The sequence below is a fragment of the Oncorhynchus kisutch genome, linkage group LG17, assembly GCF_002021735.2.
Source record: "Oncorhynchus kisutch isolate 150728-3 linkage group LG17, Okis_V2, whole genome shotgun sequence".
Lineage (NCBI taxonomy): Eukaryota > Metazoa > Chordata > Actinopteri > Salmoniformes > Salmonidae > Oncorhynchus > Oncorhynchus kisutch.
Genome location: NC_034190.2, coordinates 46,324,953 through 46,341,838, shown reverse-complemented (window position 1 = coordinate 46,341,838; position 16,886 = coordinate 46,324,953). Strand labels below are relative to the sequence as shown.

The 16,886-nt window shown below is 43.6% G+C and overlaps 1 protein-coding gene across 3 annotated transcripts in view; it reads left to right on the top strand.

Moving 5' to 3' along the window:
• Positions 1 to 16,886, top strand: part of LOC109906962 (FYVE, RhoGEF and PH domain-containing protein 3) — a 92,211-nt gene that overhangs the window by 33,086 nt on the left and 42,239 nt on the right. Inside the window, exon 1 of one of the 3 annotated variants that reach the window (XM_031793941.1) lies at positions 9,489 to 10,063. The exons of the other annotated variants lie outside the window; for them this stretch is intronic. The gene's annotated coding sequence lies outside the window, so the exon portion shown is untranslated. Of the gene's footprint in view, positions 1 to 9,488; positions 10,064 to 16,886 lie in introns of those variants that run through there. 3 annotated transcript variants of the gene reach the window in all.

Sequence of the window (16,886 nt, the reverse complement as noted above, 5' to 3'; positions counted from 1 at the left end):
CCCAAAACTTTTTGGAATTAGTGCTACAGGAAGCACATTTCTGTTTGAAAAGCTAGCTTTAGCTTTCCTAACTGACTGAGTATATTGGTTCCTGACTTCCCTGAAAAGTTGCATATTTGCTGTTCTGCTCTCTTCAGTTCTGCTCTCTGCACCCTAATGTAAAAACGGCAGAGCTCTGAAATTCGAGCTGTGCATTATTTGATTTGGTGTATACAATCTCCTCACTGCACAGAGGACACATATCTGACCTCTCCAGCCTTTTCCAATCCCAATCAAATCAAAATCAAATCAAATGTATTTATATAGCCCTTCGTACATCAGCTGATGTCTCAAAGTGCTGTACAGAAACCCAGCCTAAAACCCCAAACAGCAAGCAATGCAGGTGTAGAAGCACGGTGGCTAGGAAAATCTCCCTAGAAAGGCCAAAACCTAGGAAGAAACCTAGAGAGGAACCAGGCTATGTGGGGTGGCCAGTCCTCTTCTGGCTGTGCCGGGTGGAGATTATAACAGAACATGGCCAAGATGTTCAAATGTTCATAAATGACCAGCATGATCAAAAATAATAATCACAGGCAGAACAGTTTAAACTGGAGCAGCAGCACGGCCAGGTGGACTGGGGACAGCAAGGAGTCAAAATGCCAGGTAGTCCTGAGGCATGGTCCTAGGGCTCAGGTCCTCTGAGAGAGAAAGAAAGAGAAAGAGAGAGAGAATTAGAGAGAGCATACTTAAATTCACACAGGACACCGGATAGGACAGGAGAAGTACTCCAGATATAACAAACTGACCCTAGCCCCCCGACACATAAACTACTGCAGCATAAATACTAGAGGCTGAGACAGGAGGGGTTAGGAGACACTGTGGCTCCATCCGATGATACCCCCGGACAGGGCCAAACAGGAAGAATATAACCCCACCCACTTTGCCAAAGCACAGCCCCCACACCACTAGAGGGATATCTTCAACCACCAACTCACCATCCTGAGACAAGGCCGAGTATAGCCCACAAAGATCTCCGCCACGGCACAACCCAAGGGGGGGCGCCAATCCAGACAGGAAGATCACTGACTCAACCCACTCAAGTGACACACCCCTCCTAGGGATGGCATGAAAGAGCACCAGTAAGCCAGTGACTCAGCCCCTGTAATAGGGTTAGAGGCAGAGAATCCCAGTGGAAAGAGGGGAACCGGCCAGGCAGAGACAGCAAGGGCGGTTCGTTGCTCCAGAGCCTTTCCGTTCACCTTCACACTCGTGGGCCAGACTAAACTCAATCATTTGACCCACTGAAGAGTTGAGTCTTCAGTAAAGACTTAAAGGTTGAGACCGAGTTTGTGTCTCTCACATGGGTAGGCAGCATTCCATAAGAATGGAGCTCTATAGGAGAAAGCCCTGCCTCCACCTGTTTGCTTAGAAATTCTAGGGACAATTAGGAGGCCTGCGACTTGTGACCGTAGCGTACGTGTAGGTATGTACGGCAGGACCAAATCAGAGAGATAGGTAGGAGCAAGCCCATGTAATTCTTTGTAGGTTAGCAGTAAAACTTTGAAATCAGCCCTTGCCTTGACAGGAAGCCAGTGTAGGGAGGCTAGCACTGGAGTAATATGATCATTTGTTTTGGTTCTAGTCAGGATTCTAGCAGCCGTATTTAGCACTAACTGAAGTTTATTTAGTGTTTTATCCGGGTAGCCGGAAAGGAGAGCATTGCAGTAGTCTAACCTAGAAGTAACAAAAGCATAATTTTTGGACAGAAAGTTTCTGATTTTTGCAATGTTACGTAGATGGAAAAAAGGCCTTGAAACAGTCTTGATATGTTCGTCAAAAGAGAGATCAGGGTCCAGAGTAATGCCGAGGTCCTTCACAGTTTTATTTGAGACGACTGTACAACCATTAAGATTAATTGTCAGATTCAACAGAATATCTCTTTGTTTCTTGGGACCTAGAACAAGCATCTCTGTTTTTTTGCAGCCATCCACTTCCGTATGTCTGAAACACAGGCTTCTAGCGAGGGCAATTTTTGGCTTCACCATGTTTCATTGAAATGTACAGCTGTGTGTCATCCGCATAGCAGTGACTGTTAACATTATGTTTTCGAATTACATCCCCAAGAGGTAAAATATATAGTGAAAACAATAGTGGTCCTAAAACGGAACCTTGAGGAACACCGAAATGTACAGTTGATTTGTCAGAGGAGAAACCATTCACAGAGACAAACTGATATCTTTCTGACAGATAAGATCTAAACCAGGCCAGAACTTGTCTGTGTAGACCAATTTGGGTTTCCAATCTCTCCAAAAGAATGTGGTGATCGATGGTATCAAAAGCAGCACTAAGGTCTAGGAGCACAAGGACAGATGCAGAGCCTCGGTCTGATGCCATTAAAATGTAATTTACCACCTTCAAAAGTGCAGTCTCAGTGCTATGATGGGGTCTAAAACCAGACTGAAGATTTCGTATACATTGTTTGTCTTCAGGAAGGCAGTGAGCTGCTGCGCAACAGCCTTTTCTAAAAATTTTGAGAGGAATGGAAGATTCGATATAGGCTGATACTTTTTTATATTTTCTGGGTCAAGGTTTGGCTTTTTCAAGAGAGGCTTTATTACTGCAACTTTTAGAGAGTTTGGGATACATTTGGTGGATAGAGAGCCGTTTATTATGTTCAACATAGGAGGGCCAAGCACAGGAAGCAGCTCTTTCAGTAGTTTACTTGGAATAGGGTCCAGTATGCAGCTTGAAGGTTTAGAGGCCATGATTATTTTCATCATTGTGTCAAGAGATATAGTACTAAAACACTTGAGTGTCTCTCTTGATCCTAGGTCCTGGCAGAGTTGTGCAGACTCAGGACAACTGAGCTTTGAAGGAATATGCTAATTTAAAGAGGAGTCCATAATTTGCTTTCTAATAATTATGATCTTTTCCTCCAAGAAGTTCATGAATTTATTACTCCTGAAGTGAAAGCCATCCTCTCTTGGGGAATGCTGCTTTTTAGTTAGCTTTGCGACAGTATCAAAAAGGAATTTCGGATTGTTCTTATTTTCCTCAATTAAGTTGGAAAAATAGGACGATCGAGCAGCAGTAAGGGCTCTTCGATACTGCACGGTACTGTCTTTCCAAGCTAGTCGGAAGACTTCCAGTTTGGTGTGGCGCCATTTGCTATGACTACAAGGTCCGATAGGAATTCAGGGAACTCAATGAGTAGCTATAAAAAGTGATTGAGAAGGCTGCATAGATTTCATGACTAGAAGCTCAAAAGACAAAAATGTAGTTTTTTTTGTGTAAATTTAAATTTGCTATCGTAAATGTTAGCAACACCTCCACCTCTGCGGGATGCACGGGGGATATGGTCACTAGTGTAGCCAGGAGGTGAGGCCTCATGTTTCAGTCAGGCCAATCACATCAAGATTATGATCAGTTTATTGACTATAATTGCCTTTGAAGTAAGGGATCTAACATTAAGAAGCCCTATTTTGAGATGTGAGGTATCATGATCTCTTTCAATAATGACAGGAATGGAGGAGGTCTTTATCCTAGTGAGATTGCTAAGGCGAACACCGCCATGTTTAGTTTTGCCCAACCGAGGTCGAGGCACAGACACGGTCTCAATGGGGATAGCTGAGCTGACTACACTGACTGTGCTAGTGGCAGACTCCACTATGCTGGCAGGCTAGCTAACAGCCTGCTGCCTGGCCTGCACCCTATTTCATTGTGGAGCTAGAGGAGTTAGAACCCTGTCTATGTTGGTAGATAAGATGAGAGCACAAATCCAGCTAGGATGGAGTCCGTCACTCCTCAGCAGGTCAGGCTTGGTCCTGTTTGTGGGTGAGTCCCAGAAAGAGGGCCACTTATCTACAAATTCTATCTTTTGGGAGGGGCAGAAAACAGTTTTCAACCAGTGATTGAGTTGTGAGACTCTGCTGTAGAGCTCATCACTCCCCCTAACTGGGAGGGGGCCAGAGACAATTACTCGATGCTGACACATCTTTCTAGCTGATTTACACGCTGAAGCTATGTTGTGCTTGGTGATCTCTGACTGTTTCATCCTACCATTGTTGGTGCCGACGTGGATAACAATATCTCTATACTCTCTATACTCGCCAGTTTTATCTTTAGCCAGCACCATCTTCAGATTAGCCTTAACGTCAGTAGCCCTGCCCCCTGGTAAACAGTGTATGATCGCTGGATGATTAGTTTTAAGTCTAATACTGTGGGTAATGGAGTCGCCAATGACTAGAGTTTTCAATTTGTCAGAGCTAATGGTGGGAAGCTTCGGCGTCTCAGACCCCGTAACGGGAGGAGTAGAGACAAGAGAAGGCTCGGCCTCTGACTCCGACTCGTTGCTTAATGGGGAAAACCGGTTGAAAGTTTCTGTCGGCTGAATGAGCGACACCGGTTGAGCATTCCTACAGCATTTCCCTCCAGAAACCATGAGAAAGTTGTCCGGCTGCGGGGACTGTGCGTCTGAAGCTGGGCTTCAGCACAGCAATCCTCGCCGTAAGGCAATCGTTCTCCTGTATATTATGAGTACAGCGACTGCAATTAGAAGGCATCTTGTTAATGTTACTACTTAGCTTCGGCTGTTGGAGGTCCTGACGAACCATGTCCAGATAAAGCATCATGTTAATGTTACTACTTAACTTCGGCTGTTGGAGGTCCTGACGAACTATGTCCAGATAAAGCATCATGTTTATGTTACTACTTAGCTTCGGCTGTTGGAGGTCCTGACGAACCATGTCCAGATAAAGCATCATGTTAATGTTACTACTTAGCTTCGGCTGTTGGAGGTCCTGACGAACTATGTCCAGATAAAGCATCATGTTAATGTTACTACTTAGCTTCGGCTGTTGGAGGTCCTGACCGACCATGCCCAGATAAAGCATCATGTTAATGTTACTACTTAGCTTCGGCTGTTGGAGGTCCTGACGAACCATGTCCAGATAAAGCATCATGTTAATGTTACTACTTAGCTTCGGCTGTTGGAGGTCCTAACGAACCATGTCCAGATAAAGCATCATGTTAATGTTACTACTTAGCTTCGGCTGTTGGAGGTCCTGACGAACCATGTCCAGATAAAGCATCATGTTAATGTTACTACTTAGCTTCGGCTGTTGGAGGTCCTGACGAACCATGTCCAGATAAAGCATCATGTTAATGTTACTACTTAGCTTCGGCTGTTGGAGGTCCTGACGAATCATGTCCAGATAAAGCATCATGTTAATGTTACTACTTAGCTTCGGCTGTTGGAGGTCCTGACGAACCATGCCCAGATAAAGCGTCGGGAGTGAAAAAGTTGAATGAAAAAAAAAGTTGAGGAAAAAAACACAAATATAAACGGTAATTAAAAAGTAAAAACCGTAAAATTGTCAGGTAGCAAAGTAAGGTTGGCAACAAAACACACAGCAACATGTAAACAAGTCTACAGACAGTGTGTCTGCCCAATAACAATTGTGTACAGTGTACTGTATATTACCTGGTATTTCTCAGTATATTACTGTAGGATGATTAAGTAAAGTTCCTGGTGAAGCTAATATAAATGTAGTTAGTAATATTCTAGCTCCCTTGTCATATCTCTGTCCATCCTGGCCTGGGGCCTGTTTGGTGTTGTAATCCCACAGTGTTGTAGTCCCACTCTGCTTCCTGTCATTATACAGTCACACTGATTGAACGCAACACTATGAGCTTAATGATGTTTCATTATTTTACTTCTGGTTCGGAGTCATATTGCAGCTACTGCTACTATAGTATTACACCTCACTAAACTACACCATTACAACATTCTAAAGCACAGTCAGAGTTCCCGCCACCACCATTACAGCATAATAAACTACAACACTTATAATGTCTCTGCTCTCTGAAGTTCAAGTTAATCGATACCCACATAGAAGTTAAGTCAATACAAGCTGCACTCTTTTGCAACTATCAACTTGTAGTAGTCTTATTTTAGATAGATAAAAAAGCTCTCATATGACTGAGTCCATGTTCAGGCCACAGTGGATTCCATGCCCCAGGGAAAGGGGGTCACGAGACGGGCTCGGCGGGTGTTGAGGGGGACTCTGGGGGGACAGTGCCTCAAAACTGGGTTTCCATGGTCCAGCACCTCTAACTGTCACCCCCTGGGGCAGTGTCATCTGTTACACACACTAACAGATCATGTGACTCCTCTCTCTCTCTCTCTGTCTCTCTCTCTCTCTCTCTCTCAGCCCCAGGGCCAGTCAACCTCAAACAGCGTGACAAGCATAGATATGCATTCGCCAGATCATTCCACTCTAGTCCACTGACATGCCTGACCTCTGCTCTCATTGGGAGAGCAGGTCTAGTAACTCTATCTAGAGGGCACTACAGGGATTATACAGTGGTTTGCCCTCTTTGTTATTCTGTTTCTTCTTCACTCCACCAGATCTGTTTTAATTGTAATAATAAATTAAAGGCTCCTCTAGCTGGGTGAAATATTAATGGCTTTGCTCCTTTAATGATACACTGTGGCTGATGATAATGGGTGAAAGAGATGAGCAGATCAGAGGGTTTTAAAGCCCATTGTGATTTGGGCTACTGAATATTTGAGGAGCTAAGTAAAGCCTTCCGCATGCTTTGGTTCGGCTGGCTCCTTAGGTGAACTGAACGAGTATGCTCGTATACTCCCTTAAAAGACCTTTGCTTGAAAAACAAGAAAAAGTGGCATTAGTACTGTTTTTCCATCTTGAGATGCCGTAGCCAGTATACGCTTCCTCAAAATAGGCAGATTTTTATCTTGGGATAACTCAAGTAATGTAATGTAATTAATTTGGACATTTTGGCCGACAAAATCTTAGTCGCACAATTGTACATCTAACTAAGATGTTTGGTGCAGTATTTCTCGTGGGAAAAAAATGAAAACGAGTCGTCTCATTGAATGACATCAAACGCTTTATTGAAGAATCCCTACTGTTGATCAATCACCGATGAAGGGCTGTAGACTTCGGCTACCAAACTTCGGCTTGCCTCGAGAATTTGTTTTGTGTGCATGAAGAGCCCAAAAAAACCTTGACGAAGATCAAATTGAATAAAAACACAATATACTGTATGTTCTGAAATGTTTTGGATGGGATTGTCAGTGTCAACATTAGAACACTCAGTGTATTTGATCGTCTGGAGCCGGATCTGAGTAGGTATACACACTTGGGCAAAGCCTACAATGTTTCACCCATTTTTTTCCCTATTTGTTATTCCCAAACTCTCATTCAAATACATTATTTTAGTAGCTTAGCAATAGAATTAGACCAGAATCTCTTTGATGGTTAGTGTGTATAAAGAGTGTGTCTTAGTAGCTGTAGAGGGCCCTTCTGTTGCGATGCCAGTGTCCTTTCGCGACCTCTTCCCCCTACAGAATAGAAGCCAGGCAGCATGTTGTGTCTCTGACATTGGCGATATTCACACACACAGGCCTTCAGAGATAAGCCTAAGATCACTGAAACGCGGTCTGTCCTCACAGGATAGGGTATGTTGCACGTGCATGTGCGTCCTGCATTCACGTTATGTATTTGTACTTGTGAGTGAACTGTGCGCGTGGTCTCCATGACAACAGCCCAGTGTCCTCCTTCCAGCTCACACCCGCAGGGTGCACTGAGCCTCACCATGGCGACATCTCATCGATTTATATTAGCTATTTTAAAATCATTCTAGTTGTAGTATCTGTAGAATTCAGTATCAGGTCTCCTGATCTGGAAGCAGGTAATGTCCTCGGGAGGGGGGTTTGTGAGGCAAATGCAGACATAGTCTTTGAAGGCTTTGGCAAGACTATGGCAGGCTTTCGAAAGAAATGCTGTTTAAATGTTTTTGTCTGCATGTGAGTGGGTGAGTGGGTAGTATGTGTGAGAGTGTGTGTGTGTGTGTGTAGGGGGTAGTTAGTCAGGTTGTAATGGGGGATGGTTTGCTGCAGGACTTCATGTGCCTTGTTCTCTGCGAGAGCACACACACAGACACACATAAAAACACACACACACACACACCCACACAGACACACACGCACAGGCAGTCAAGTTGGCCGACCTTGACTTTTTCACAGTGTCAGACCTTGCCAAAGGAATATAATCTTCCCTCATATTAGAAAACATCTCCAAATAGTGTCTTCCATCTGTCTCTGTGTGTCTGTCTGTGTATGCAAGTGTGTGTTCTAGTGTTATTTGAGCACTGTTCGTCAAAACGAGTGCTATTCCATGCATATGTGTGTTGACCCCCTCAGGCAGCTGTGAGACAGATGCTGTGCTCAGGTCAGTGGAGCATATGCATGAAGAACAGGAGATTTAGACTGGTGTTCTTCGCAGTGTGTATATGTGCATGTGTGTGTGCATCCGTCAGTCTGTGCGTTTGCATCTCGGTGACTTGATCAGAATAAACCCCTACACTGTACTGTGAAGATATAATGAATCTGACTAAAGTCGTAGATGAGAGTAGAGTACAAGCAGTTTAGATGGTGAGAATGGCCTGGTTGTAAGGACATAAGGAAAGAGGATACACGTATAGGCCAGGGAGAGTTGACCAACTTAACTCAGCCCTACTTTCCCAAGACACACACACACACACCGTCCCTGTTCTCCAGTTTTTGCATAAGCCCAAGTGATGTAGCATGAAGGATGATGTTTTTGAATTCCTTTCTGTTTCACAGTGTCCCAAATTCCTCTCGTCCGTGTGAAGAGTAAAAGTGTCTCTTCGTCAAATCCTTTCCATATCGCTCCCCTGCTATCTACTCCTAAGTAGAAGATTAGGTCTACTGCCCTCCTTGTGTTTTTCCTCAGATCGATTTGACCTGAGTAGTTGTGTTTGGTTCAGCACCCTGCTTTAGTACAATGGAGAGGAGCAGCTGATCGACAGCAGAGAATATCAATCACCATGCATGCTTCAGACAGCAGCAGTACAGTAAATGCTGAGGTATGTGAATTAATACAGGTTACCTCCCTATACCGCAGCACATTTACAGCATAGAAAGGCAAAGGCAGGATCAACACAAAATCAACAAGCTCTCACGCTAGCTTTTTGACTCTCTTTCCTAAATTTGCCTCTTCTCTAATTCAACGTCATGATTCGGGAACAGTGATTACTTCGACGCCGTTTCCATGGAAATCACAACTATTCATGGTGGGTTCCGTGCGGGCGTCAGGCGATGTCACCTGCTTCTTTCAGACAAGCCCCTCACCCGTCACCCTGACAGAGACTTGGCCCATTGAGCGAAGGAGGGAGGAGGGGAAAGGGAGAGAAAAAAAGAGGTATAATAGTCTGTGCATATGAAGAAGGCTTGGGCGCGTCTGGTTGAAGTCACTTGGGGTATGCTGCACCCTAGACTCTAGTGATCCACTGTGGAGTAACTAGCTCTCTAGAGGTATGGAATTTATGGAGTTCTATTTTAGGATTGCCCATTGAACAATAAAATATGTACTGTATATCATCACTGCCTGAACCTAGAATTCTCAAACCTTCCCCCTATCGCTCATTCAATCACACACTTCCCCATCTTTCATTCAACCACTCCTCTCCCTTCATTCTCTATCGCTCCTCCTCATTCTCTCTCTCTTGCTTGCCCTCCCTCTCCCCCACCCGGCCGGGCCTTCATTAGTTTCCATAGTGACGGGGGAAAGGCATTATTGCCAGCTGAGAACGGCTTTGAGAGTTGCGGCGGTGGGGGCATTGTTCACCAGCGCTCTGCTGAATGGGAAAGAGGGATCAGGACAGGGAGAGCGAGGAGGAGGACAGGAGCACACTTTTGGGGCTCTACAAACACTGGGTGTGTTTGTAGAGTGGGGGAAGGAGGAGAAGGAGGAGGGAAGAGAGAGAGAGAGAGAGAGCCTGGAGTAGGAGAGTCATGCTGCCTGACTGACTGACTGAAGATCCACATTACTACTGTCATAAACCCTTCCAGGTTTCTCTCACAACAACCCAGTGGCTGTAACGACATGCTGCTGGACTAAACTGGACCCTTGTGATTGGTGTTAGTGTGTGTATGATGTGTGTCGGACTGGAGAAGAGTGACCCTACAGAGATTTCAGGGAGAGAGAGAGAACAGGAAAAACATATAGTGCAGATGGCAGCCTATGCTTAGCTGGTGAGTTCCAGTGTGTGTGCATGTGCGTGTCTGTGTGTATGTCTGTGTGTGTGTGTGCGTGTGTGTGTGTCTGTGTCTGTTTTTGCATAAGTGGAAATGTTTTAACACTCTCATTTATGATAAATATGTGTATGTGGTTATATCATTGACTTGTGTTTTCATATTCTCTGTTTATGCACATTGCTCATCTGTGCAGCCGTAGCCAGTTGTAGTAATGTCTATAACGTTCGTCTCAGACCGTCTAAGTATGTGTGCGTATATGAGTTTTCTCTGAACCTCTGTCTGGGTCGAGGGGGTGTGCAGGGATGTATGGGGTAGAAGCTGTCTGCTGAATGTGGGCTAATTCTTTTAGCCTGTTGAAATATTCATGCTAGCCTGCATGTTTTATTGAGAGACTAACATTGGGGACAATTTATGCTGCCTTCAGTCTCCCCGCTGGTGTTATTTCAGTGAATACTACAGTGCTGGGTGTATTTTTACTCCTTGAGAGAGTGATGTTAGCCGAGCAGTGTGGGAATGAGTGTGTGAACTACGTTAACTGCTTACATTCCTGCTCAGTTTGTCTATATTACTGGGTGTTTGACTGATGAGGTGAGTAAGAGTTGCCCCTTCCTCCCGCAGTTTAGATCATTTATGGGGGTTTTCAAATGTAATGGCCGCGGTTCAAAATGTCCTTCTGATGATTTGACAAAGCCCGGTCCCATCAGCAGGAGGAAGAGGTCATGTTGAAACAAGGTGACACACCACTGACCTCATTCAGCTGTCCAATACCATCTAGGGCATGACCACATCCCACACTATCCCCAAAGATTACTCAGCTATAACAGCAAGCTAATTGAACCACTATTATTACTATTTTGGAGGTATTTTACTATCATGTGTCTATTCACTCTCTGTATTTCGCCACACCATCCTTCAGCTGACAAAGGGGGTTATCTTGAGTCGTATGGAGTCGTAGTGTTTCCATGACGACCGGCGCCAGCTGTGCGAGGCAGGGGACTGTTGTGTTCGTGTACTCACCGACCTTGTGACCGGGGATCAATGTGAATGATCCAGGAGTAAAGCTCTCAAGGATGAAATATCTACAGCCTTCAAAATCTACAACCTTCACTATCTACAGCCTTCAATTTCTACAGCCTTCACTGTCTACAGCCTTCACTATCTACAACCTTCACTATCTACAACCTTCAATATCTACAACCTTCAATTTCTACAGCCTTCAATTTCTACAGCCTTCACTATCTACAAACTTCACTATCTATACCCTTCAATATCTACAACCTTCAATATCTACAACCTTCAATATCTACAGCCTTCACTATCTACAGCCTTCACTATCTACAGCCTTCACTATCTACAGCCTTCACTATCTACAGCTTTCACTATCTACAACCTTCACTATCTACAGCCTTCACTATCTACAGCTTTCACTATCTACAACCTTCACTATCTACAGCCTTCACTATCTACAACTTTCAATATTTTCATCCTTTAATATCTGTAACATTCAATATCTACAGCCTTCAATATCTACAGTGTTCAATATCTACAACCTTCAATATCTACAGCGTTCAATATCTACAGCCTTCAATATGTACAGCGTTCAATATCTACAACCTTCAATATCTACAGTCTTCAATATCTACAGCCTTCAATATCTACAGCCTTCAATATCTACAACCTTCAATATCTACAGCCTTCAATATCTACAGCCTTCAATATCTACAACCTTCAATATCTACAGCCTTCACTATCTACAACTTTCACTATCTACAACCTTCAATATCTACAACCTTCAATTTCTACAGCCTTCAATTTCTACAGCCTTCACTATCTACAGACTTCACTATCTATACCCTTCAATATCTACAACCTTCAATTTCTACAGCCTTCAATTTCTACAGCCTTCACTATCTACAGACTTCACTATCTATACCCTTCAATATCTACAACCTTCAATATCTACAACCTTCAATATCCACAGCCTTCACTATCTACAGCCTTCACTATCTACAGCCTTCACTATCTACAGCCTTGACTATCTACAGCCTTCAATATCTTCATCTTTCACTATCTACAACCTTCACTATCTACAGCCTTCAATATCTACAGCCTTCACTATCTACAGCCTTCACTATCTACAGCCTTCACTATCTACAGCCTTCACTATCTACAGCCTTCACTATCTATACCCTTCACTATCTACAGCCTTCACTATCTACAGCTTTCACTATCTACAACCTTCACTATCTACAGCCTTCACTATCTACAGCTTTCACTATCTACAACCTTCACTATCTACAGCCTTCACTATCTACAACCTTCAATATCTACAACTTTCAATATTTTCATCCTTTAATATCTGTAACATTCAATATCTACAGCCTTCAATATCTACAGTGTTCAATATCTACAACCTTCAATATCTACAGCCTTCAATATCTACAGCGTTCAATATCTACAGCATTCAATATGTACAGCGTTCAATATCTACAACCTTCAATATCTACAGTCTTCAATATCTACAGCCTTCAATATCTACAGCCTTCAATATCTACAACCTTCAATATCTACAGCCTTCAATATCTACAACCTTCAATATCTACAACCTTCAATATCTACATCCTTTAATATCTACAACCTTCAATATCTACATCCTTTAATATCTACAACCTTCAATATCTACATCCTTTAATATCTACAACCTTCAATATCTACATCCTTTAATATCTACAACCTTCAATATCTACATCCTTTAATATCTACAACCTTCAATATCTACATCCTTTAATATCTACACAACATCAGTTTTTTTCTGGGCAGCTGCTGCAAAGATTAAACCAACTATTAAGTTGGATTTTTTATATATATATTATATGTTATCGTTAAAATTTGGGCTATTAAGCATAACTATGACTAAAGATTCTAACCATGATGAATATGAAGATTGATTGAACCTCTCTTTGAGTGTCAGATGGTGGTTGTCTGATCTCCTGTCCTTGGTAAGTCTGGAGGGACAGGAGGAGTAGATCTAATTGGCTGGCTACACCACACCACACACCCAAATACCAGGTTGAACAGTCAGCATGATCAGGCTGCTGTATCACAGCTGTAATTATCCTGTGCTAGTTGATACAGGGCACCTGGGGTCCTTCACTGGAGAACTTCCGTTACCTCCCTGCCTGCAGTGTGTCATTTTAGGATTTGGCTGAGGCTTTAAATATTGTTGGATGTCGAAAGAGGTGTTTTAGCGGACCTACCCCTAACCCACACTCTTACCCTAACCTTAACCTTAAACCTAACCCTAGCTCCTTACCCTAACTGTAAAACTAACCCTAACTCCTAACCTTAACCCTAAACCTGATTCTAACACTAATTCTAACCTTAACCCTAAACCCCCTAGAAATAGCATTTGACCTTGTGGGGACTAACAAAATGTCCCCAGTTGGTGAAATGTTTGTTTGTTTTTAAACATGTCCAGACACACACACACACACGCACGCGCACACACACACACGCACACATGCACACACACACACACGCACACACCCTGCCTACATCTAGGCAGGGTGTGTGCGTGTGTGTGTGTGCATGTGTGCGTGTGTGTGTGTGTGTGGGGGGGGGGGGGGGGGGGGTCTCTGTAGTGCTAGCAGCCAGGATGATATTTAACATCTCTTGGAGGGGAGGCCATTTGCGTCTCCTGTTTTAAAGCGCTTCATTACTTCAAAAGGAAGCAGGAGCCGTGAGGTATCAGTGATGCTGGAGCTGTGCCTTTGTAGTGCCCTCCTCTAGTCTCTTACCAGACTGGGGAAGAAGAGGGATGAGTTGCAGGATATTTAACAAACCTAAAGAGCCCCTCTCTCCGCCGTAGGCCACGTTGTGTGTATGTGTGTGAGGATGTAAGACCCTGGAGTCAAGGCCCTCTAGACTAACATCAGGAGGCAAGTTTAAAGGTTGCTCAGGAAACTCAGTGCTTATACTCACCAATGGGCATGCGACAGGAATACCTTCAGCTGTCATATGCTGTTTTATAGATACTCATAAATGCATCACAAAGAAATCTAATTTCATTTCTCTCATTAATGAACTGTAGTTGGTGCATATGATGCTGCTGTGCTCGGTTATTAGTTAGGCTAGTGGGTACTACTGTTGCAGGAATAGATATGGGGAAACAGTATTATTGTTCTGTTTTTTTCCACCAGGGTTACCGCAGTATATGATTGTTAAATGCTTTTATGGGTACCACATTTGTTTTGTGATGCAATTTCCTGAAAAACACTGAATTTTTTTACTTACCTTTTATGAATTTACCTTCAGGAATTCTCTCCACCCAGACTAAAGCTCCACAAATGTACATCCTCCACATATCATTGGCCTGGCTTTGGCTAATATGGTAATTTATCTTAGCAGAATTGTTTCATCCAAAGTCAAGACATTGAAGGTTGTGCAATGTAACAGCAATATTTAGACTTATGGATGCCACCTGTTCGATAAAATACGGAACAGTTCCGTATTTCCCTGAAAGAAGAAAATTTTGTTTTGAAATTATAGTTTCCGTATTTGACCATATTAATTACCTAAGGCTCGTGTTCTATGTGTTTATTATATTATAATTAAGTCTATGATTTAATATTTGATAGACCAGTCTGACTGAGCGGTGTTAGGTAGCAGAAGGCTATTAAGCATTCATTCAAACATTTCCTGCGTTTAACAGCAGCTCTTCGCAATGCTTGAAGCACAGCGCTGTTTATGACTTCAAGCCTATCAACTCCTGAGATTAGGCTGGCAAAGCTATAGTGCCTATAAGAACATCCAATAGTCAAAGGTATATGAAATACAAATGGTATAGAGAGAAATAGCCATATAATTCCTATAATAACTACAACCTAAAACTTCTTAAGTGGGAATATTGAAGACTCATGTTAAAAGGAACCACCAGCTTTCATATGTAATCATGTTCTGAGCAAGGAACTTAAACGTTAGCTTTTTTACATGGCACATTTTGCACTTTTACTTTAGTCTCCAACACTGTGTTTTTGCATTATTTTAACCAAATTGAACATGTTTCATTATTTATTTGAGACTATATTGATTTTTATTTATGCATTATATTAAGTTAAAATAAAAGTGTTAATTCGGTATTGTTGTAATTGTCTTTATTAAAAATATATAAAAACATTGGCTGATTAATCGGTATTAGCTTTTTTTGGTCCTCCAATAATCGGTATCGGCATTGAAAAATCATAATCGGTCGACCTCTAGTACAGACAGTAACAGAGTCACTGCTCAACCAATCCGGAGTACCTGATGATTAGGTGCAGGCCTTTTCTACTTGCCTCGGGAGCTTAAATCCATTGTTGTTACTGCAGCCTATATACTGTACCTCCGGATGCCGTTCCCCTCCCCCACCTTGGACAGTCTGATCACCTTTCACTGTTCCTGCTCACCAAGTATTTACCCCTCGTTAAAGGCGTGAAACCATCAGTGAGGACAATCAAAGTGTGGCCAGAGGGGTCAGACTCATTGCTGCAGCACCAGTTTCAACACACAGACAGGAGATTGGTTGCCACTCAGGCCACCCTTGACTCCCATACGGACATTGAAACATATGCTTCTTCCATTCTGGATTACATCAACATCTGCATAAACAATGTCATCACCCATAAACTAATAAAGACCTTCCCCAACCAGAAGCCTTGGATGAACAGAGAGATCCGACTACTGCTAAAGGCAGTAAAGGCTAAAGGCTTTTAGATCTGGTGACCCTCATCCAGGGTCAAGCTAAAAAAGGGCATCAAGATGGCTAAACATGACTTCAAATTGCAGATTTAGGAGCACTTCAACAACAACTCCGACCCTCGACGAATCTGCCAGGGCATCTAAGCCATCACAGACTACCGACCAAAAAACCTTACCCCCACAGCCAGCGACGTCTCCATCGCCGACGAGTTAAATAGGTTCTATGCTCGCTTCAACAGGGACAACAAAGATCCAGCCATCAAAGCTGAGCTCCCCCCAGACGACCTCCCCCTCAGACTATCCATTGCAGATGTGTTGTCTCCACTGAGTAGGGTGAATGCACGCAAGCCTGCTGGCCCTGATGGCGTCCCCGGTCGTGTGTTCAGAGCATGTGCTGGGCAGCTGGCCGAGGTCTACACTGACATTTTCAACCTGTCACTGGCCCAGGCGGTTGTCCCCACGTGCTTCAAGACCGCAACCATTATACCAGTGCCGAAGCAGTCGACCACATCAAGCCTGAATGACCTCCGACCTGTTGCACTCACCTCCACGATCATTAAGTGCTTCGAAAGACTGGTTTTGGCCTACCTTAAGTTCTGCCTCCCTCCACCACTGGATCCCCACCAGTTTGCATACCGACCAAATAGGTCTACAGAGGACGCCATCTCCACAGCTTTACACTCTGCACTGACACACCTGGACAAAACCAACACCTATGTGAGAATGCTGTTCATAGACTTTAGCTCAGCATTCAATGCGATCATTCCCTCTAGGCTGGTCACCAAACTCCATGACCCAGGGATCAGCCCCTCTCTCTGTAACTGGACTTTGGACTTCCTAACCAACAGACCCCTGTCTGTCAGGGTAGACAACTTCACTTCCTCAACCCTGAACCTGAACACCGGTGTGCCACAGGGCTGCGTGCTGAGTCCCCTCCTGCACTCCCTCTTCACCTATGACTGGGTTCCTGTACACGGTTCCAACATCATCATCAAGTTCGCAGACGACACCACAGTGGTAGGCTTGATCAGTGACAATGACGAGTCAGCCTACAGGGAGGAGGTCAAGAACCCGGTTGCATGGT